Raw genomic sequence first — 24,461 nt, 5'->3', positions numbered from 1 at the left:
CGAAATTAATGGAGGAAAAAACACAGTGTGGAGATGGTTAAGTCCCACTGGTGATGGAGTACACATTCCAAAAAGAACAGTGCATTTCTGAGGAAGATACAACATGAAGAGAAAAAATTCAGAAACACAAAGTAGAAAAGCCAAGAGGCTTAACATGAAAGTTTTTAAGGATGGAAACAGTATCTCTGAGACAGAAAAATCACAAGTCACAGTAGCAGGCATAAAATGCAAGTAGAAAATAAAAGATATGGCCTCTAAAGGTGGACCAAGTGGCAACAAGCCCAAAAGAAGGAAACAATGTGAACTGAGAAAATATAAATGATTCATAAAGGAACTTGGAGCTGATAACTAATATTTACTGATCATTTGTAACGTGCCTACATACAATTTTTTATTCCATCCTTCTTGCACTCCAGCATGTTTCGACATATATTACAGATGCATGAGAAAATATGTTGCTTAAGCTGCTATATCTAATTGTGCTGGAAGTTTGATGATGCCTGCAGTGTGTCTAAGCACAAACTCATCTGTTCACTTTTTATCTTCTGCAACCATCAAACTTATTGGGTTATACGCCAACGACTTGAGTAAAGCCATTAGAGTTAGAAATTCCAGTAGCAGCCTGCATTTATCAGATAAAATAGCTAAGCAAAGAAGGTGATAGGAGAAAGGGGCTATTTTTGACTCATGGTTTCAGAAGTTTCACTGTACCATAGTTGGAAGAGGGCAGTGGAGTAGAAGTGCTCACAAGAAGGCTGATATGAAGGAAAAGGAAAGAATCCCTGTGCTGTCTTCTCCTTTCCCCCCTTTTTCCTATTTGCTTCTCAACCTGTGAGATCATGCTGTGTCCATTCAGGGTCAAATTTATACTTAGTTAAGTCTTCATGGAGGCATTTCCACAAGAGGAAACAGAGATTAAATAATCTTGTAGGTGCTTCTCAAGCCAATGAGCTGATGGTCAAGATAAAACATCACACCAATTCTTTGACGTAAAAATATACAAATAGTAGGGGGAAAGAATATATCATTGTTTTTTTTTTTTTTTAAACCAAGACTGGAGTATACAGATGACTCCATAAACGTTGGTTTTTATGATTGCATTTACCTAGAAATTGGATCTGGAAAAATAATGCAATGCATGTGAGATACAAAGAAAAAAAAAAAAAAAAAAGGATTTCTGGAGCTGGAGATCCGGTTTAGAAGTTAAGAGAATGTAGTGCTCACTCAGTGGACCCAAGTTAAATTCTAAGCCCCCATGTTGGGCAACTCACATCCACCTATAACTCCAGTTCCAGATGAACTGATGCTCTCTTCTGAACTCTAAGGCACCTACACTCATGACAACCTAAACCTAATACACATATAAACACAATTAAACATGTTAAAAATTAATATTTTCAAGATAGATATCAAAAGACAGTGGAACATATTCTATAATTTTTTTTATTCTATGAAAATTGTGCATGTTTCCTCCATTCCAACTTTAACTAATGTCATATGGATACTTTGAAATTAGCCATAATGGGTATTTAGCGAAGAACTTGGTAAACCCTATTGCAACCTTCTAGTCTCTGTATCTCATGTCAAGAGGGCTAATGGATAAACAACAATGCTTTTACCACATCTGTTTAGGAAAATACATTATTTTAGTTATATTACAAGCAAGGGCAAATGGTGTGTTTTTAAATGAATTTTGCTTTCTTTCAAAGTTATATAAAGAGCCATGCTTATAATAATAAGATTACATTATCATAAAAGTAAAATTAATTTATTTGGGAAAAGCTCTTAACGGTTTAATGGAAAATCAAGGTATTGAAGATGACTATGTATGACCTATGTCACAACTTGAAATTGGCAACAACCATTAAGCAACTAGTATTAAATTCCTGAATCTGAGACTAGTTCCGATGCAGAGAACAGTTTCTAGAGTAAGCCTGTCAGTGCTTAAATTTCGTTTTTGCCACTTACAAGGATCTTAGGCCAATCAATTAACTTCACAGTTGCAATTTTATCTGTAAAATGAGGGCAATAAGAATGCTTCTCAGAGGAAGTCCATATAACCCAGCAAATCAATGCAGGTCAAATGATTTGCAGAGTTCCTGTGACATGAAGATTATTCTTTACTCACTGCCTTCCAGGAGAACAGCTAGATAGAAACCAGACCTGGGAGCCTGATACTATGTATGTGAGGCATTAGTAGGGAAACCAATGCCTCCTCTCTGACTATCCTAGGGAATTAAGTGAGACAAAACTTTCAATTACTGGATTACCCAGGCATGGTCTGGAGGGGCACTTGAGTTTTTCTTAGGATAGAAGAAGACTGAGAATATATACCCCCTTCTATGATAAAAGGTGAAAGGCTTTGTGCTTCTTGAATGTCTACAGTCCTAAGTCACCCAAGAGCTTTAAATGACAACATGCTTTCCGTTCTTATTTTAGAAGGTATCTTGAAGTTCTTAAGAATTGGAATCCAAGCTGAGCCTGGTGGTACACATCTTTAATCCCAGCACTCGGGAGGCAGAGGCAGGCAGATCCCTTAGTTCAAAAACAACCTATTCTACAAAGCAAGTCCAGGACAGCCAAGCCTACACAGAGGAACTCTGTCTTGGAAAACAAAACAAAGAGAATTGGCACCTCTTTTTCAAAACACTCTTATCTACTAGACTTTGATAATCAGCTTGGATTGATAGCCGTTTATTAACTCTGGCCTAAATGTATAAACCAAAATCTTGCAATATTGTGTTTCTAAGTGCAGGACAGACCCATGCAGGCCGGCCCTTGGGCTGTTGGCTCCAAAGCATTAGGGGCCTCACTGATAATCAAGGCTGAGCACAGCTTGAAGTTATTGCTTCCAGGGAGATGCTCTCAAACATTGGTCAGGTATAGCTCCCATGAGAACTTTAATTCTGTTCAAAACATTCCTGGCCTTTCCATTGCAATGCTTATCCATCACTGTTTGCTTTAACAGCCAACAAAATAAAGTGTCTTCTTAGGATGTAAGACAGCATATGACTTGGCGTCTTGAAAATGCTTAGAACACATGTGAAAGGCCTCAGCAGGCCACAAATCCAACTGGAGCACAATGCACCAGCTGTTTTGGTCTGAGGAGTGATAGAGTATTAGTTAGACCTCAAAAGCTTAAAAAATTAAAATGATTTGAAAAGACAGAAATCAAGTGGAGGAAAATAATAAAGCCCACTGTTCTAGGAGAGAATTAGACTACTGATCATTTGACTCTTGGAAGAGAGAAATTAGTTGATCTGTCCATCATATGATGGTGTAGCTGGTGGATTAAAGGGAGCCTGAGGCTCCTAAAAATGGTGTGGTGACAGAACCCACTATCACATCTTAGTCAGTCATTGAGTTGAGACCTAGCCTTCTTCAACCCCTTGATATGCCAGCGTTCCACCCTCATGAACTAACTCAGGCCTCATCTTAGAAGGCTGTGGGAAAGACTAAGCTTTGTCACAGGTAGAAGCAGTCTTGGCGGGCTTTACCCTTGGGTACCCCATGAATAACTTGTGACAGACTGAGTGGAGCCATCCTGGGCCTGGAATTCAGGAAGCAGACCTAGGGACTCCACCTGGACTGTTATTTTTCTAATTGACCCTCAACAGGAAAAGGGGACTGCCCTTCACACATGACTCAGGCAGGCGGGGAGGAGAGAACAACAGGTTGAGATGGGGCTTGAGCACACGTGGATCAGTGAACAGGCTGGACCAGCACACAGGCCAGAGACACCAAAGGACCCATCCCATGGAACGGATACCGGAAAGTTCACTCTTTTTTCCCTTTAACCTTTTTTCCTTCTTGTGTAAGCTAGTTGGGTTGTGTAATAAAGTTTAATTGTTAAGAAACAGAGCCTACAACTGATGCTCAACGTGGGGCCCAGTGGGTTCCATAGGCCCTAATGGTATGAGGGAAGATTCAGAATTCAAAGGTACAGAAATGCTGTTTCAGGGTATCAGCAAAGTTGCAACTGCCGTTGTAAACTCTTTCCTGCCTTATACTTAGAGGGAATTCTCTGTTTTTTTGTCATCCTTTTATTACAATATTTCATGCTTAGAAGGATTAGAAGAAAGGCTAATGGCATAGAAAAGCCAGAAGGGTCAGTAAGTTCTATCCTTTTGGAAAAAATTGCAGATTTGACTGGACAGATGGAAAGGCTGAGGAAAAAAACTGAAGGGATTGGAAAGCGGATAAAATTTTTGGTAATTGGGAGTGATGAAGGACAAAAAATAGAGAGACTAGAAAGCCAGAAAAAACTGGAAGAGTCAATAAGCTCTATCCTTTTGGAAAAAAATTACTGACTTGACTGAACAAATGGGCAAAAGCCAAAATAACCTGGAAGGGCTAAAAAAAAAAAAAAAAAAAAAAAAAAAAAAGAAAGAAAAAAAGGCACCTTTGGTTAAAAAGGGTGGAAAAGGTCAGAAACCAGAAAAAAGGGAAGGCAGACAGACCAAAAGGTCTTTGGAGGAAATGTCCCAGTGGAGGACATCTCCACAGTCACCCAGACACCTTCAGCTTTTCCAGTCACTGTAAGACATGTGCCCGTGCAAAATGGTGCTGAGGGTTATAACGAAATGGCCTGGCATCCTGTAGACATGATGGATTTATAACATTTTAAGGAATCTTTCATCAAATATGGTATACACTCTACCTTCGTTAAACAAATATTAAACAGCTGGGCCACACAAAATAGACTTGTTCCCCAAGATTGGAAAAATTTAGTTTCAGCGGTATTGGAAGCAGCACAACAGTTAGAGTGGTTATCATGGTGGCGAACAGAGGCTATAAAAATAGAACAAGAAAATACGACACAGGGAATAAATATTAATAGAGATCAATTGCCTAATGAAGGACAATATACAACATAAGAAAACAAATGCAAGCTAAAGATAGAGTGATTGAACAATGTCATAAGGCAGCCTTGAGAGCTTGGGAGCTGGTAGAGGAACTTGGGAAAACAACTATTCCATTTACTAAAATGTTCCAAGGACCTCTGGAACCCTTTACAGAATTTTTACAGAGATTAGAATTTGCTATGGATAAGATGTTGGCAGATTCCGACAACAAACAGACATTAAAACTTATCATGGCTTATGAGAATGCAAATACTGAATGTAAGAGGGTGCTTAGACTATTAAAGGAAAGAAGTGCTCCACTAGACGACTGGGTAAATGAGACAGTTAATACTCTCAAGTTAATACTCTCAAGAGAATCAAAATAATATTGTGAGACAAGCTTTAGCCAGAGAGCCCAGATATCATAATACTCAGTTCTTCAATTGTGGTAAAATTGGTCATGTGCAAAGAAACTGTAGAGATAGAAGGCACAATAACCCAGGAGAAAACATAACTCACAGGAGAGAACAAGGAGGTTCTGGTCATGATGGTAATGCGGTACCAAGACTCCCAGGGTACTGTAGTCACTGTGGAAAAGGAAAACATTGGTATCGGGACTGTCAGTCTAAGAGAGATGTGCAAGGCAATATCTTGACAACAGGAAATGGCAGGAGAGGGTCATCGGCTCAGGCCCCCATAAACAATGCCAGCCAAATTTCTTTGGCCAGTCAGAAAGTGACAAACCCACAAGAAAATGGGACCTGAGTGTTAGGGATGTAATGCATGCTACTGAAGGCAGTGCAGCCTTGGATCTGACTTCAAACATGTCTCTTACCCTATCTCCCCAGGTTGAATGTTACAAATTAAGTACTGGTGTTTTCGGACCTTTGCCTTCAGGTTCAGTAGGAATGGTTCTGGGAAGAAGTGGGCTGACTTCTCATCGTTTCATTGTACATCCCAGTATTATAGATGGAGATTCTAAGGAGGAAATAAAAATCATGGTATGTGTAAAAAAGGGGATAAAAATAGATGCCTGGGATAGAATTGCTCAACTCCTACTGTTTCCTTACATTAAGGGCAAAGCCGCTCCAGTGGAAAGGACTGGTGCATTCAGAAGCACAGGGACACGTGTGTTCTGACAAACAGTAATTAATGATCAGAGACCCAAGTTAATTATACAGTTGAATGGTGTTAAAATAGAAGGCCTGGTAGACAGCGGAGCCGGTGTCTCCATCATTTGCCAGAAGTCTTAGAACCAAAATTGGGCACTTAAGAAGGTTTATACAGAAATTGTAAGAATTGGTAAGTTATCTCAAATAAAACAAAGTATACAGTGGCTTGAGTGTGTGGGACCAGACAGGCAGATAGGGAGGCTGAAACCCTATGTGGCTGAAATTCCCATAAATCTATGGGGCAGAGACCTCTTACAACAATGGGGTACTCAGATTACTAGTCCGAGAAATACCAAGATAAACAAGGTTGAAACTATGGGTAATTTGGTACGTGCTTCTGGGGAACAGATTAATGTAAGTGATCAGGGGCGACCACAAGCTATGCCCATTGTCCAACCTCAAAACTCTTCAGGTTTAGGGTGTCAAAATTTATGAGAGGGGCCACTGCTGAGATACCAACTGCCCTGCCCCTAAAATGGATTTCAAACAGACCTGTATGGTAGGAGCAGTGGCCCTTAACAAAAAAAAAAAAAAAAAAATTGCAGGTGCTTCACGGTTTAGTGATAGGGCAGCTGGAGGCTCAACGCATCGAAGAATCTTCCAGTCCCTGGAATTCCCCAGTGTTTGTGGTAAAAAAGAAATCAAGTGAATGGAGAATGATAACGAATTTGAGGGCCATAAACAAGGTGATTCAACCCATGAGTTCGCTTCAACCTGAAATTCCTTTGCCTTCCTTGTTACCTAGGTCTTGGCATATAATTACAATTGATTTAAAAGACTGTTTTTTTCACCATATCTCTACATGAGAAGGACAGGGAAAGGTTTGCTTCCTCAGTACCTACTCTGAACAGTAATTCTCCAATGAAGAGATATCATTGGAAGCTACTTCCACAGGGAATGTTGAATAGCCCAACTTTATGCCAGTATTTTGTGCAACAACTTTTAAAAATAATTCATAGGCAGTTTCCTCAATCTATCATATACCATTACATGGATGATATTCTGCTAGTTAATTCTGATCCTAGTGTTTTAGAAAAAATGTTTCAGGAGGCACAAAGAATTCTGCCATGCTGGGGATTACAGATTGGTTCCAGACTCTGGCTTCTTCCTTTCTGTCTTGGTGTTTGGTGGTGTACGGGCACCCCAGGGTGAAGCAGATCACAGAACCACAGCTCCACCCTCACAATTCTTGAGGTAGTCATGTAGCTTAGCACCTAGCATTTCTCTCTATGCAAACGAAGCATTACCAGCACCTCAGGCCCAGCCAATGATGTTCACTCCCCTGAAAACCCCTACAATCTCTTCTGAGATTTGTATATCCCTTATTCTTCCTCCCCCCCTGCCCCCCCTCCCCACCCAAATGTGCTACTATAACAAGAGAAGATCTGTTTTAGAGAAGGTTTTTCCCCTTTCAGTCAATTACCACCCAACTGGACTAGGAACCTGTAGACTCGCCTGCCAAGCTAATCTACATTTCTTCCAGTCCAGCACCTGTGCACATGGTGCTTGGAAATAATTGGACCCGTTTGTCCACACCAACAGTGGAAGAGTCCATGACTTTCATTTGGAAAATAAATTTAAAAAGAGAGTGTGGCAACTTAGACATTTTAGTTCTGAAGCAAGAGTAAGCTTTGGATACCAGAAATCAAAAAGGGGAGGGATCTAGAGCTGAAGAAACAGCATGTAAGATGAGAAGGGAAGATTATTTCATGGAACTCCAGGTGACTGATGCTTGTGTAGTGTCCTTTCCTAAACTGCTATAATCTCTTGTCTTAGGTCTAACTTTGATGTCACAAGGCCCAAACTATCATTCTCAAACAGACAATTTCTCCTAAATCCCTTTCAAAGTCTAGTCTTTGCAAACTTTGATAATATACACCTTGACTTTCCTGAATGCTACAGCTACACATGAACCCTCAACAGGAGAGAATGACACTGCTCATCTAAAAGATCAAATGAAGTATAATTAGCTTCAAATAAACAAAACAATAGATCCTAAAAGAAGTTGTTTGGCTTACAATGTAAGAAGAGATATATTTCAGGGTGGTGAATAAGGCATTGCACCAAGAATATGAGTCAGCTGTTCACATGGTGTCTACATTCAAAATGAAGAGAGGACAGGAAGTGGTACTGACCTAAGCAACTTCAAGATTTTGCCCAGTGACTCATTTCCTCCAGCTAGGGCCCAGGTAAAGGCCTGTCTTAAGTAATAGGAACCCTTGGAGACTAACTATTCAAATGCATGAGCCAGTATGGGATATTTCATATTCAAATGACAATATGTGAATCCACCAAGTTTAAGAGGTGGTTTCACTTTCTTAGAACTAACTGAGCATGAGGTGATTGTATTCAGGACTAGAAATCTGGTGAACTTGTCTTTGTATCTCAAAAGCATAGCGATATGGGATTAAGCCTTAGGTAAACACACAGATAAAATGCTTACAGAGCAGCCCCTTGCAGAAGATACTAGGGAAGTACATTGGTAGAAAAGAAGAGAGCAAGTGCATATTGACTCACCATATGCTCAGGCATTTATTACAATCACAGTGATCCTGCTCTCCTGCCCACTGGTTAACATAGTCTACAGGGACTACAGAGGATGCAAGAGAGGATGACTTGTCCTTTCACAGGAAGTGGAGAACAGGAGAATTTCACTGTCCTCTTTGAATCCTTCAAAAAACTAAAAGGTAAATTTTTTCTTTCTTTCTTTCTTTCTTTTTTCTTTTTTTGAAAAGGAATTCTTTCTTCTCATCATGGTTGCCCTAGATTGTTTTCCTCTCCCCACCCCCACTGTTCAGCTAAATGCTACCAGAGGTGTGACAAGACTGAGCATTTGTAAAAGAATAAAAAAAGTTGCATACATTAGACAACCCACTTGGTAAGCCATCCTGTCTTTTTCACTGGGGGCCTTTGCTCAAATTAAATTACCTTCTGTCTGTTGTCATCACAGCTCTCTCTATAAATATCCAGGGCTCTAGTTACTGAGATAAATGAGTAGAGCCCAAGTTGTTGGGTCAGGCCATAGGAGACCTCTCAGTTGCTACCTCCTCACCAGAAGGGAACAGATTGCATTTTTTAGCCCTGAAGGTCTTACTTTTTGTTTTATAGGACACAGCTATAAGATTTCAGTGTCTCAAACTCTAACTTTCTTCTGTCGCAAGATCAGAAATCTCTGTGACAACCAAGAGAGCTACTAAAGGTAGTCTCCCTGTTCTACTGACTGGCTTGAGTCTTGTCCTCCAATTTATTCTGACATCCTACACTTATCAGTGATAGAGATAAAAATGATTGCTTTTCACTTCACCCAACTTCTCGTTTATTATGAACATGGTAGGATGTAATTGCAATGATTTCACAGTCCTTGTTACAGTATTACATGAGGACATTTATATGATGCATGTGTATAATGTGCATACATCAAATATATATATATATATATATATATATATATATATATATATATATATAGAGAGAGAGAGAGAGAGAGAGAGAGAGAGAGAGAGAGAGAGAGAGAGAGAACACGGAGCATATCTACCTTATAGGCTCTAAGCCCCCTGTTTTTTTCTCCTCCCCCTTGTTTTATTTTGTCCTACTAGACTGTTTTTGATTTCATGTTGTATAGAAAAACATGATTTCTGTAGCTCAATAAAATGTAGGAAATGTGAGGGAAAAGCACATAAAACATGTTCTACAATGTCCAAAATCAGAACACCGGAGGATAATAATGTGAGATGCATACACAAAGGAATTTTCTTCCAAACATAGAGAGCTAAGCTCAACCATTTGAAGGACAGTAGAGATAAAGAAATTAAGCAAAATAGCTTTTGGTTAATTTCTTTGTTAAAAAGATTAATGGGGTCTACTGTGGCATTTCCAAGTGAACAATACGCTGGGTGAACTGACTGTAGCCATTCAGCTTTCTTCTTCATTTTTTAATAGTCTTTTATTAATTTATTCAGATTACATCTCAATTGTTATCTCATCCCTTGCATCCTCCTGTTCCTCCCTCCCTCCCGGTTTCACCCTATTCCTCATCCCTATGTCTCTGACTGAAGTTAGCCTCCTCCCCTGTATATGATCATAGGATATCAAGTCTCTTCTTGATAGCCTGTTATCCTGCTGAGTGCCACTGTGTCTCCCCATTAAGAGGATGTGGTCAAATATGGGGCAACAGAGTTTGTGTCAGTCCCCGTTCTCCACTCAACTGTGAATAATGTCCTGTCCATTGGCTAGATCTGGGTAGGGGTTCAATGTTTACTGCATTTATTGTCCTTGGTTTGAGCAGAACCCCTGGGCCCAGATCCGCCTGTTATAATGCTCTTCTTGTAGATTTGTAGGACCCACTGGATTCTTCTATTTCCCCATGCAGCTTTCTTCTTATGTATGCTACACCTCTAAGAACTTTCTATTTCTTAGTAATTGTTCAACTAACACTTAAAATTTAAATTTATTTTCTTTCTATATATGAGAAAAATGAAACATTGTCTTTCTATGCCTGGCTTATTTTGTTTAACATGGTTTTCTCCGGTTCTATGCATTCCACTATACATGACAAGATTTTATTCCTATTTATAATTGTATGGCACTGACTTGTGTTTAAATGCCATGCTTTATTTATCCTTTCATTCACATGGACATCTACCTGTTCCATACTAGGCTATTATGTTAGTGTCACAATAAACATGAATATACAGGGGTCTTTGAGATATATTACTAAGAATGGTTTAGATAGGTCACTTCATAGTATGATTTTAGTTTTTTTTTTTTTTAAGGAACCCCTATACTTATTTTATAGTAAAAATAATTAATTGACAGTCTCAACAGGATTGAAATAATTCTCTTCACTTCCTTACCTCATTTGTTTGCTGGTTGATTTGCTTTAATTGTGTAGAATTTTTACTTTATTTATTGTTTTTTTACTTTAGTTTTGTCTTGATAACAGCCATGATAATAATAATTAAATAAAATATCAATATAGTTTTCATTCTCTGATATGTACTGATATGAAACACATTTTCCTTTTTTTATTTTTTGAACATCTGAGCTTATTTTTTTAATTATTTCAATTTTTTCTCTGTTCTTAATTGGGTGACCTGAATTTATTATTATTACTTTAAATTGACATGAATATATTGCTGTATATTAAGCTTTTGAAACACGAATAACTAGCAAATATTTTCTCCAGTTTTAGAGTGTCTCTTCACGTTATTGTTTCCTGAAACTTTTAAGTTTGATATTATCCTTTTTTCAATTTAATTTTTATTTTATTTCATATGATTGTAGTGTCTTGTATAGAAAATCATTGCCTATACAAATATCTTAAAATATTTCCCCTATTCTTTTTTAATTTTTTTATCAGTTCTTTGTGAATATCACATTATGCACCCCAATCTCATTCATCCCCCCTCCTCTCATACCTGCCCTCTACCCTTGTAACCGTCCCCCAACAGAAAAAAAAATCTCATTGTGGAATCTGTAGTGTGTCACAGTGTGTCCCACATACACCTCTTGGCCACATTTCATTGCATGCCAATGCTCCTTTCAGTAACTCATTGGTCTGGTACAAGGCTTCTTGCTTCTGCTACTTTATCAATACTGGAACCTCATTGGGGCTCCTCTGAGATATCCTGTTGTTGTGTGTCAAGTTCCTCTGGTTCTGTATTTGTAAGGCTTCCCCGTCATGTGCTCCAGAAGTTCATAAATAGGGTAGATGTTGGTGGTGGACCAATTCAAAACCCTGGATCTGGGCCTGAGAGGTATTTGAGTTCCTCAGATGGCTGGCTTTCTGGCTGTCTTGCCCTAGGACCCAGCTCATCAGCAACCATTTCTACCCTGCTATCCAGATGATGCGAGGGGGGGGACAGATCTCCCACACTAATGCCCTCAGAGGTGGGTTCACCCTTAACCCCCACATCATCTCTACTGCACTGCACAGAGGTTAGAGGGCCTTCTCACTTGAGGGTTGCAGCAGGTGAGGGCCAGGGACAGCTCTCCTGCTCTGATGACCTCTAGAATAGCTCTCCTGTCTGCCACAGGTGGTGTGCGGGATGGTGGTAGGAGGACATTTGTCCATCACCTGTGTTATTTTATTACAGACAAGTTGTGAGACCAGTATCCTCATGGCTGGCTCACCCACAATCCTGTAATGTGTGTGGCTTGCTCCCCTATGTATTCCAGCTGGCTATGGTCAGCTCACCTGCTTTTATGCCCCCATGAAGCCAGTGAGGGGTGGGGCCAGTTATGAATAGCCCCCAGACATCAACGTGCCCCTGGGTAGCAGCCCAGACCAGAGGCATCTACATGACTTTTGGTGGAAACTGACACCCTGCTGCCACCAGGCCATGGACCCAGACATGCCCCTGGGTGAAGCAGAGGCCAGGATCCCATCAGGGTACCAGGTGGCATCACTGGCTACTCACATCAGGCTGTTCCTCACTATCCTTAAGTCTCCAGCTCCGCCTCTATTCATTGTAGCCATATCTTTCTGTTTCTGTTTCTCTTTCATTTCTCCACCACTTATTTGTTTCTTTCAGTAACGCCTGGGGTATCTAAGTGTCTAGTGTAGTCTCAGGAATGCTATGGACTGTTTGTGCATTATGACACCGGGCTGGGTTCATGCTTGGCACGTGGTAACTGCTCAGAGCCTGGATCACTTAGTATAAGTAGCCTTAGTAATTTTTATTACTTCTGATGTTCAACTGATGGCCATCTCAGATCCACGGTGCCAGTGTGGTAGATGTCTCAGGCTTACTCTTTTCTTGGCCCACCTGAATGGCCTCATGGGAGGATCATTTATATTGGGGTCACTCCCACCTGGGGTCACATGGTACCAAGTGGGGCTCTTCTAGTTTGTGACTTGTTTCTTATCCTCAGAGCCTTGCTAGGCCTGACAGTCATGGGACTGGTGGCTGTCTCAAGCTAGCTCTCTGTCTGGGCCTCCTGGTTCCAGACTGGCGGTAGTGTCACACTCACTATTTTCAGGCAATGTTAGGCTGTTAATTATTCAGATGTCCATAGGTCAGAACACTGAGCTTAGAAATAGCCTCTGTTCTCTCTGTCCCCTACCGACACATATGTGACACAGCAGCCATACCTGCAATGCTTCTAGGGGCAACATTTCCACCATGTCTTATTTCAGTACTTCTAGAAGTTTTAAGTTTTATGTAGGCATGGTATTCATTGTGTTACATATATGTTATTTCGTGAAAACAACCCTTTATTATAGTAGCTCAAGTTCAACATATTGCAAAGATGCTGATGGATCCTCCTGAAACCATTCCCATGCAGTTCAGGGTAAGAAACCTTTGTCCACATCCATATAGCATTTCTCAGCTCCCAGGAAATGTCAAGTGTCTTGTCAAGAATGAAGCAATCAGGCTAGCTAACGTGTAACATCTCAGACTCTACATTCTGTCACACATAGGTTTCCATGTTACATCCTATTGCCTAATATCTACTGGTAAAGTCATTTGGACAAATGAGCTCAACTTCCCTAAGCCTTGATTTTTCTCCTCTGTGGAATAAGAACACTAAGACCACCAATTTCCAGGACTCTCTTTGTGGGTAAATAAGACACCGTGTATAAAACATGAAACACTGTGCTTGGAACATGGTATCTGCTCCGAGACAGGAGACTGGATCACTTACTTAGTATGAGTAGCCTTAATAATTTTTTCATTACTTCTGATATTTTATGATTGGAGAAGAAATCCCTGTTTTTGAAAGAACAAAGAACAAATGTTCTTTCTGTGTCTGGGTTACCACACTCAGGATGATCATCTCTAGTTCGATCCATTTGCCTGCAAATTTCAAGATTTCCTTGTTTTTAATAATACTCACTGTGTAAATGTAGAACAGTTTCTTCATCCATTCTTCAGTTTAGGGACATTTAGGTTGTTTCCAGATTCCTGGCTATTAAAAATAATGCTGCTATAAATGTAGTTGAGCAAATGTCCTTGTTGTATGGTGAAGTATCTTTAGGGTATATGCCCAGGAGTTGTATAGTTGTGTCCTGAGGTAGGACTATTACTAATTTTCTGAGAAAGTACCAGATTGACTTCCAAAGTGGTTGTACAAGTTTGCACTCCCCTCAACAGTGTAGGAATGTTCCCCTTTCTCCACATCCTGGCCAGCATGTGCTATGACTTGAGTTTTTTTATCTTAGCCATTCTGATAGATATAAGATGGAATTTCAGAGTCATTTTGATTTGCATTTCCCTGAGGACTAAGGACATTATATATTAGCCCAAAATAGATGTTTTCTGAGAGGCTCCACCCAACAGAGGATCGGGACAGATGTCAGACTTCGACTGGAGTCTGAGAGTGGTATGGAAGAATGGGGGAATGGAAGGACCCAGAGGGTTTAGGAGCCCCACAAGGAGACCATCAAGGCTGGTCGATCTGGACCCAGAGGAGCTTGCACAAACTGTTGCACAAACCAAGGACAATGCACACAGTAAACCTCATTTTCCATGGTTGTGGGAAGAGCAGGGACTGACTCTGACATGAACTCTGTGTCCTCAACTTGATCACTTCCTCTTGTTGGGGAGGCCTGGCTAGGAAGGGGAAGCAGGCTCTCTGGATGAGACCTGATATGCTGTGGCCATATGGTGAGGGAGGAGGTCCCCATCTCTCAGAGGTCTAGGGAAGGGAAATAGGATAGAAGAGGGAGGGAGGGTGGGAAGAAACAAGTGAAGTGATAACTTTCTGAATGTAATCTGAATAAATTATAATGAAGTAAAATCTAAAAACAAAACAAAACAGAAAGGAATAAATGTTCTGAAATAGCTTAAAATGATGATCATAGATATAAGCCTTTAGAAACACTTACATGACTTAAAACAGATTAAGTAGTACTCTTCCACTGGATTCACTCCTTTCTATCCTTTTCCTCCATTTCCTGTTATTATTACTATCAAAAGTATGGAATTGATACCATTTCACTGCTGCTACTTTCATGAGCATTATCATTTCCCCACTCTTTTACTCAAAGTTAGCATCATGGCATAGGAACAGACAGGTTTGCCTTAGACCCAAACCATGTCTCTCACCACCCTCACGACATGAGAAAGAACACAGAGCTAGCTGAGGTAGATGTCAATGGTCTGCTCCGTCTGTTGTGCCAATGTGCCTGTTGCGAGAGATCATTCAATTTTATAGAGTTTTTACATTGTCCCTGTAGATCAACTCATGTCTCCCTGGGACAGGGGATAATTGTTTCATCTCTCTGTACCTTTCCCATCTGGATTACCACTTTAAAAATGAAAAAAAAATCAGTTTTCTGAAATGATGGCAGATGACTTCTAAGTGGTGTATTCTGTTTAACAGCATTATCTACTTTAGGAAAGCGCAACTGCCACGGTACAAATCTTCACATTTGAGTCATGAAAATGGGGAAAGGAGCTATTGTGTTACCCTATTACACAACTGCCAGCAACATTACAGGCAATAAGACAGTCTTTACAACAGTGACTCTCCAACTCTGATGTTGTAAGAGGTCAGAATGTTTGCCTACTTCTGGAAAGGGTGGAGTTGCTCAATTCCCAGAAAGTCTTTAAAACAAAACAAATAACTCGTATTACTTTCAAGTCTTATTTAGCATTTCTTCAGTGTCACATGGCCAGTTCACATCAATATCAAGATAAAAACTCACTCTTACTCAATTTTGGGGCCCCCACCCCCAAACAAACCTTACTGCTAAATCTACTTTTAGTAATGTTATATTTTGCACATTACATAAAATTAGCCCATCAAAAATGGTATTTCTGAGTGACAATTTACTCCTTCTCTTGTGTGCTTAAGTAAGTATTCAATATACTATCTTTGACTCATGGGCTCACAAGTGAAGGCATAGCAATGGTAAATGAAGGTCAGAGTCAGGTGACATCAAACAAGTCTTGGCAGCTACACAACTATTTATACTGTCCTCTCTATTAGATCTGTACTATGAACATATTTCAGCTTGCCTTTTCTCAGATTTACTCTTTTCACTCATGCTATCTTTCAGGTTAAAAATTCCCTTTCTTATTCTAAGATGGCCTGTCTGCAGAGCTATTATTACAGTATCGCAAATCGAATACAACATTCTCTGTAATGTTTATTTCCACTAAAGCCTTCACGTTAGCATAAAACGTGTGTGTGTGTGTGTGTGTGTGTGTGTGTGTGTGTGTGTGTGTAAATTATCGAAACTCTGTAAAGCTTTGGGAGCATTATTTTGACGTTTATTTCTGCTTCTACATGCATCTTGTATTGTTCTAGCAGCACATCAGCTTCTACATAAATGTTAAGTAGCAGAAAGAGCAAAGGAAAGAAAAGGTTCCCGGAGGGGAAAAAAAAAAAGAGTGGGACTCTTTTATCGGTGCATTCATCTGCTAAGAAAACTGAAAGGCAGATATTATCTGTATCAGAAGGAGAGGCGAGAAAGCACGTACTGTTAGACATGGAATCAGCACAGACCTGCTTTATTCCCAGAGCTGAGATTACCCTTTCCAACATACTGAAACAAAATACATATTAGATACCCCATACTGAAAAGGTTACTGGAGTTCACAATCAGAAAGAGAAGGGAAAGTGCAATGAGACAACAAACACCTACTCACAGTGAAGTGTGAAATCTCATGCTTTGGGGGTGAGGGTAATAGGGGAGAGAAAGAGAAGGATAGGCATGTAAGCCAGAGACAATGCGTGACTACTAAACAAGAACCAACTTAGTGCCCACAAAAGCATAAAGCGGGTCAGACACATGGTCAATGTAGTTGCTATCAGGCCTGACAAACAGAATTTGATTCCTCGCACCCACATGGTGGAAGGAAAAAAAATCAACTCCCATAAATGATACTTTTATCCTCTGATTTCAATAAATTGTCTACACATGAGTGCATGTGCATACACACTACGTAAATTTAAGCAGGAAAAATAAGTATAAAGAAATGAAGATAGTGGTGACACGTGGCCAGAGAACACAGCTGAACTTCTGGTTCTTGGATGAGAGAGCTGCCAGAGCAGAGGGAGTGGCAAGAGTCGGAACACAGAGCAGTTGAGGAGGAAGAATGACTGAAGGCCCATGGCATAGCTCTGAAAGGGCATAGGAAGGGAAGTCCCCATGGGTCCTGGAAGCCTGGCCTGGGCCCATGTGCACTTTTCATAGTCTGGGCAATCATAGATGGCATTAAAGAAATAAAGTAGGAAGAAAGATATAGCCGAGCCTTCTGCTCTCACTAATCTCCAATGGTGAAATTTATTCAGAGTTTCCTCTGAGCTGACAAGAATTCACAGATGGTGAGAGGCACAAGGGGTCGGATGGGGCTTCCATAGCTAGCAATGTAAGAGCCTGTGATATATCACTTTAAATGTCAAATGTGGGAAACAAGGATAATTGCAAGCAGCAGTCCAAGACGTGCTCGGATTTAGGAAAACTGTATTTCTCTCCTTAAGATTATTCAAAGTGGCCAAGTATAAAAACTGCTAAACTCTGAGATAATCTTGTAAAAATGGTGCAGATGATTAATTTACAAGGTTTTTAAATGCATATGCATGATGGAAGGTATTCCCAGGATTTTGCAGTTTGGCAAAAGAGGTACATTTCCTTGATGGCATTTCAATTGCACTCTGTTGAATGTTCTTGAATCCTCAGTCTTACTTGACTCTCAAAGCTGCAATACGTATGGCTGTATAAATACTTTCACATTCTAGGCAAAGAATAAGAACATGTGAGGAAGAGATTGAGGAACTCACTTTTGTTAGCAAGTTATCACTAGTTGTACCAATTCACCAGCCAAGAACCTTTACTCCTGCTTCCATAGTATTTTGACTACCCCTCAACTGATCTTAGCTAAACCCTTTCTAGAAACTGTGAGGAAGGAGTGAAAACTATTTTTATTTAATTAATTTATTCAGATTACATAGAAATTGTTTTCCCCTCACTTTTTCCTCTCGTTCCTCCCTCCCTCCTACTTTCACCCTACCCCTCTCCCTCAGGTCTGTGACACCTTCCCCATCATATGGTCAAAGACTATCAAGTCTCATCCTGGTAGCCTGCTTATCCTTTCTCTGAATGCTACCAGGCCTCCCCACCAAGGGGAAGTAGTCAAATATGGGGCACCAGAGTTAACGTGACAGCACATGCTGGCAAGGATGTGGAGAAAGGGGAACACTCCTTCCTTGCTGCTGAGAGTGCAAACTTGTACAGCCACTTTGGAAGTCAATCTGGAGCTTTCCCAAAAAACTGGGAATAGGGCTACCTCAAGACCCAGCTGTTCCACTCCTTGGAGTATACCCAGAAGATGTTCCAACACACAACAAGGATATACACTCAATTATGTTCATAGCAGCCTTATTCATAATAGCCAGGACCTGGAAACAACCTACATGTCCCTCAGTTGAAGAATGGATGACTGAAAAATATTAATGCTTGAATACTTCACTACTTAATGAAGACTCTTTTGTTCCTTGCATTCTGCCATGAGGTTCTAAGTACCAGACCATGTTATAGGGATAGTAATATATGTCCATGGCAGAGAGACTACTCTAACTGCAGAATCATATTATGAGAATGGAAATTTACTTCAGCCTTGGATGGATTTTTACAGACAAGAAGACTAATTTTCAGAGGCAAGCCTGCCAGAATGGAAGAAGGGAAACACGAATTTAAGCATATCATCATCTTAGAGTGTGTTGCTTCTTTCCCTTTGGCAGTTTCACTAGTGATACTTTCACATTTTAAAAAATTTGCATATCTTTAATGCACTTTCCTTTTTGTCCTCTAATAGATTGACAGTATAAACACATAGATATTTTTATGTCATTATTTACTAGCCATAAATCATCTTAAGTAGAATGAACAAGCACATAACCATTAAGAAAAAAATACACCCATCTTATTTCCAAGCAAACCAGACCCTGCATAGTAGTTTTCCTACTTTAGTGTACCATTCTGTAGATATGATACTTAAGCTCAGAAGGAGTCTGCCAGTGGCTGATCTTCATCTAGAACTCCACATTTCACAGCCTTTAATTCAGTGGATGGTAGGATGGGATGCTCCCTACACATAGCAGTGCAGGCTCTCAGGCCACAACCAATGCTGCAGAAGATGATGAAGAGTAAAGGCTCAGCAGGATCCTGCAGTGAGCTGAGCACAGCGTTAACCAGAGATCCATCCCCACAGTACATTTCAAAAGTGTTTTTTGCAAGTAGTAAGTTTCTTCAGCATGTATTTCCCACTGGGGAGTCATAGACTCCTCCAGAAGACTCAGGGTTGCTAGTTTAAAGGGCAAAATGACTGAATTTTAGCTGTTAGTGCTCACTGCCTTGCCTCCTCTCAAAAGGAATGAAAAGGGATTCCTGTGAAGACTGACAATTATGTGGCAAGTCTGAAAAGGAGATCCTAGTGTTTTACAGTGAAAGGCATTTGGTGCATCTTTATAAGTCAGTGATAAGTTGAATACTGAGCTTCCAAATGAGAGGTAAGTTACAATTGCTAAGTTTGAGGTTGATAATCCAGTAAATGAAACCTTTCAACAGATGCTTTTTCATGACAGACCATGAAATTTTTCTGATATAAGCCTGTGCTGTATCTCAACTGCAGAGGGGAATGTTAAAGGCAATATACAATATAGAAAAAAGGATAAGTGAATGACTGTCATATTATAACTTCTAAATAGATGGAGAAAGATCAGATAGAACTGAACAGATTCTTTGCCATGAGTCTGATCTGATAGGATTGTGAAGAATCACCTATACAGTGTAAAACAATGAAACCATCAGATAAGTAAGACATCACCTTTTTCTTTTCAACCTAGCCATGTGCTCCATTCTGTTGACCTTGCTTTGGCTCATGAATCTCAGCAGTAAATCTCAAGGATGAAAGCCTTGGTCATATTAAACATGGTACATTTTCTTCTGTTTCCTATTAAAATAGGAAACCCAGATCTGTTTATACTTAAAATTGTATATAGAATATTTTTTAAATACAGATTCCTAAACTCTGATTCTTAATCAAAATTTCTAGCAAGAAAGATTTAATAAAATCAGAAACATACAGAATGACATATATAATTAAAAACAGCCAAAGTCATCAAGGGATTCTTTAGCCTAGTAAACTTTCCCATCTTGACATATTTCCTTTTTTATGAGTTCCTTTGCAAGATATGCTTTAAACTTTCTGATGTCCTTTGTGAAAATACAATGAAAATAAAGGTTTGGAGATCATATTATGATATATTTTATTTTAAGAGAGGCATACCTATATACTACAGTACACTTCACACCTTTTTCTACCTTTGAGGTCTATAAACATCAAAGACTTTCCCAACCTTCACAGAAGGACTTTGTTTTTCCTCCTAAGAATGTAAGTCAAGATAGCTTCTCCAGAGTTTGAACTCTTTGCCTATTTCCAGATAATGCCTCCTATAAAATCCCTTGAACAGAAAGCCTAGTCTTTACTGAGGACCTGGCATGGCCTGGAAGAAAGGCTTTACACTACAGACAAAGCTAATTCCCAGCCCAGGAGAAACCTGACCACACAATTCCATCTTCTTTCTGGACCCTGAGAAGACAGACAAACAGGATTTGGGTAATGAGCCATGCTTGGTTGTTCCTGGTCAGTGTTTCTTATTTGTCACAGGTGATACAATATTGTTCATGTAAGACAAAAACTCAAATTGGTAACTGACTGGCTTTGATTTAATTACACGGTGTGATAGCTTCTTAGGCACAAACAACATGATGCTTTCTCCTAAACACAGGTTTAATTTTCAACAAAACACTTCTCACATAAATACCATGTTGTTTCTAAACCCTTATTGTCATTCCCAGAATTGCTTGCAGCCTTTCAGAAACACATTATTTTATAATTATAATCAACACTATTAGAACAGGACAATTTGTGCCAAAAAGCACATTTACACTCAGACTCATCACTTACTACTGTCACAGGGGGGATCATCTTCATTTCCATAGAAATCAAACAAAGCTGAATGCTCTGCTTTCAAAATCTTCAATTTCTAGATGGTATGGGAGTTGCTGACCTTGTCCAAACAATTCTACCATTAGTGTTCTAGCAATCCCAAGTGAAAAAGGCCAGAACATTGCAACAGGCTATTGTGTGGTAAAAAATTGGCAGCCCTGGAAATCAGGCCAATTTGGATTCTGCCCCTTCCAATTGGACAATTTGTGCCTTGCTCTATAGTTCATTGTATGTGAAATGACAAGGTTGCTAAGAGCTACATCAGAAGACAATTTATGTAATTAAATTAAAACAGTCCAGGAACATATCAAATGTTTGACAGATGGAATTTATTATGATGATTATTATTGCATTTTAAGCTATGTGATGCAGGGCAAGTTATCTATTCTCTCCAGGCATCCATTTCTGTATTTTAGCCAAGTGAATTCTACCAAAATGTTATTGTCCATTTTATGTGCTGGAATCTGACACTCCTAAGCGCTGGACTCTAAGTACTTCAGGGACCAGCTAGAGCTTATAAATAAGTGGAGAACCAGAATTGTATCACAACTTCCACTCAGAATGACATCTCCAGGGTACTAGGCTCCCACTCCACTAGAAATGAGCAATGTTTGGCGTTGTCCTTTATAAATTCTGGAAACAGGAACTTTTGACTTGGTGTCTTTCATATCACTGACCTTCCTTGTCTGTTTTTCCTTATTGTCTGAGAGTTGATTCACTAGCTGAGACCATATGTACAAGATCTGTTGCTTTAGGAGCTTATAGGATCCCCGGCCACTAAATCAACTTCATGCCAGGCTTGTGGTCACTCTCATTCTTGCCTGTATCCCTTAAATACAGTGAATAAAGAGCTGCGAGTTTTCCTGGAACAATTTCTTTGGTCTTCATAATAGCCCCGTGGAGGGTGGAGAATGACTGTCAAGGCCTAGGTATACACACCGAAATTGGGATACGAAACCCTTTTCTAAATTACCAGGTGAAGATATAGAACAACCATAATACAAATGTAGACCAACTTTTTTGTGTTTGCCAGAAGAACTGTGACTTAAAAGAAGGCACTTCAGCATATCATTAACAAATTTGCAACTTCCTTCTTTAGTAAGAACTAGAATAGCTGATGGTGGAAATATATAAGACAAACTTTCCAACCATTTAACTTTCAGTGCGTTGCTTGCATTATGGGTACTAAACTAAAATGCTTGGAATCCTTTAATTTGACAAGGCTAAAAGAAGATACAGTGGTACCATTAGAAAACTCCCATCAAAAGGATACCTTCTGCTTCAGTCTAGCTTAAATTCCATATCAAGGTGTATTGCAGAAAGCAGTGTCCTCAGATTCTATCAGCCTTATGGTTTCATTGAATTGGTTTCTAGTGTGAAGTCTCGGCCATTTAATGAAGGTTTGAAAGAATGTCCAATTAAAAAACATGTGACAGAAGAAATCCCCAAGTGAAGAATGTTGGGAAATTGCCATAAAGACAGGAACAGCTGATCCTATTTGCCTGGCTGTTTGGACGAATGTACTAGCATAAGTGGAAGCCTCATGGAAAGGAGTGTATTCCATTATAAAGGGAGCTGAAGTGTGGACACTTGGTCAGAGAAAGTTGCTAACTCCAAATTCTCTCTTCATAGTCTACAGCTCCTCTTTCAGCCCAGAACCTATCCTCTGGTACAAACTTAGTAATCGAGTTCCGGTTTTGAGTTCTGAAGTTATAAACAGTAAAAAAAAAAAAAAAAAAAAAAAAAAGAGTACAGTAGCATTTAAATCTTAACATAAAACTGAAAGAAAACAATTCAGAAACCATTTGATATAGTCTGTTGGAATTTTAATTCTGTATTTAATGCCTTGTGTATTTTGGATGTATTAATAAAAATATTGAAGCCTTATTTTCCTAATGTGAATGTTCATCAAATTGGTATAGCATGAGAACTTTAATCTGATATCATAAATAAAGTAGGAGAGCAGGTATTTAAATTGTCCACTAGAGAAAAACTATTGTAGAGAAAACTCCTCCCTCCAACTTCTACAAAATGTTTGAATACATGGTGTCAAGAAATCAAGTGAGGAAGTAATTGAGAACATCCATGCAAGTGGCAGACAGGGTACTCCAAACCTGTGAAAACTAAATTGACAGTTAAGATTTGTAGGGCTTTAGAGTCTTAACTGGGAGCTACAGGAGGCAGCATCAAACAACGAAAAGTGCGTTAATGAGTCATCTATTCTTCATATGACTTTCTCAGGCATGGTGTTCAACACCAGGGAAGCGAAGGTGCTGGTGAGATGTGTCCCACAGGCTCCCTAAAGCACCAGGAACACATATGAGGACACTCTCAAGTCCATACATAACTTTTCAGGAATCCGACAGTGATTTCACAAAAAGCTGTAGAGTCCAAGAGGAAACTAGAGTCGGGTAACACATATGAGTAAAAGCCAAGTGAAAAAGAAAGTATCTACTTTAGTTACAGGCACTGCTATGATCCTATAGGCTGGGAAAACAAATGTGATAGAAATGTTGTCACTAAAAAGGCCACTCAGTGCTTCTCTCTGACTACCCATGAGAAAGTCCCAGAAGAATACTTATCCACAAAGTCACCATTTTTACTTTGCACTTTTACTTTTTACTTATTACTTTTTAATGGGATAAATATTAATATACTGATCTGCATTTTATTCTTAAGGTGACTAGCTTTCGAACAAGTGAATCCTAAGTCATACAGCTGATAAGTTTTGAAAATGAGTTTGGGAATTCTCCAACAGTCACACTATCCAAAACTCCAGACAGTTTCTCTGGAATCAAACCTGGAATGCCGAGTTAAAACTCTCCATATCTCTATTTCATTTCTTTCCTCTGTCCACATTTCCTACTTCTGATTAACCTCATTGCTCATGTATACTTTGCTGGGAGCTTCCCAAGTCCTTTATGGTTATAAATAAAGCACTCCATGCATAATGCATGCATGCATATGTATTTGCTTAATGATTCATAGTTTACCTTGAAAAACCCTGACTGGCATTAACCACATAGAGAATTGTGGGGTTTCACTTCTTGTTTTTCCAGTATGATGCATAAAACAATGGACTAGCATGCACAGGAGTTTGCCTGAGACGGAAGGAGGTCCAGGCTGTTGCCTTGCCTTTGGTGTGCAGTCTAGCTGATTGACAAGATGTTTACTGCATTGAACGTTGGGCTTTTGATCAGGAAAATGAAGAGATTAATTCCTGATCTGCAACCTTATTTCACTAATAAGAGAGTAATAATTGGGTGACTATGTTCCAAGTTGAAGAGAATTACAAAACTTTAGGGCACTTTAATTAATACTACTAACTCCATTCTCTTTTAAGGAAATTGTTTAAAATAATTGTGAAGAAAGCACTGTAGGCCTGTTTTTTGGTTTTTTTTTTTTTTTTTTTCTTTCTTACTTTTTTTTTGTCTTCTTCTATTGTTCTATATATCATTTCTTTCTACCCTTGTTTACTTCAT

At 39.4% G+C, this 24,461-nt stretch overlaps 1 non-coding gene across 1 annotated transcript; it reads right to left on the bottom strand.

The window, feature by feature from the left end:
- Nucleotides 1–12,999: 12,999 nt before the first annotated feature.
- Nucleotides 13,000–13,131, bottom strand: LOC127207718 (small nucleolar RNA SNORA17). The gene has a single exon (XR_007832958.1). It is a non-coding gene; the product is annotated as a small nucleolar RNA SNORA17 (small nucleolar RNA).
- Nucleotides 13,132–24,461: the final 11,330 nt, after the last annotated feature.

This window comes from Acomys russatus, chromosome 2 (genome assembly GCF_903995435.1).
Source record: "Acomys russatus chromosome 2, mAcoRus1.1, whole genome shotgun sequence".
NCBI lineage: Eukaryota > Metazoa > Chordata > Mammalia > Rodentia > Muridae > Acomys > Acomys russatus.
The sequence above is the reverse complement of the archived record's forward strand: the minus strand, read 5'-3'. Positions and strand labels throughout refer to the sequence as shown.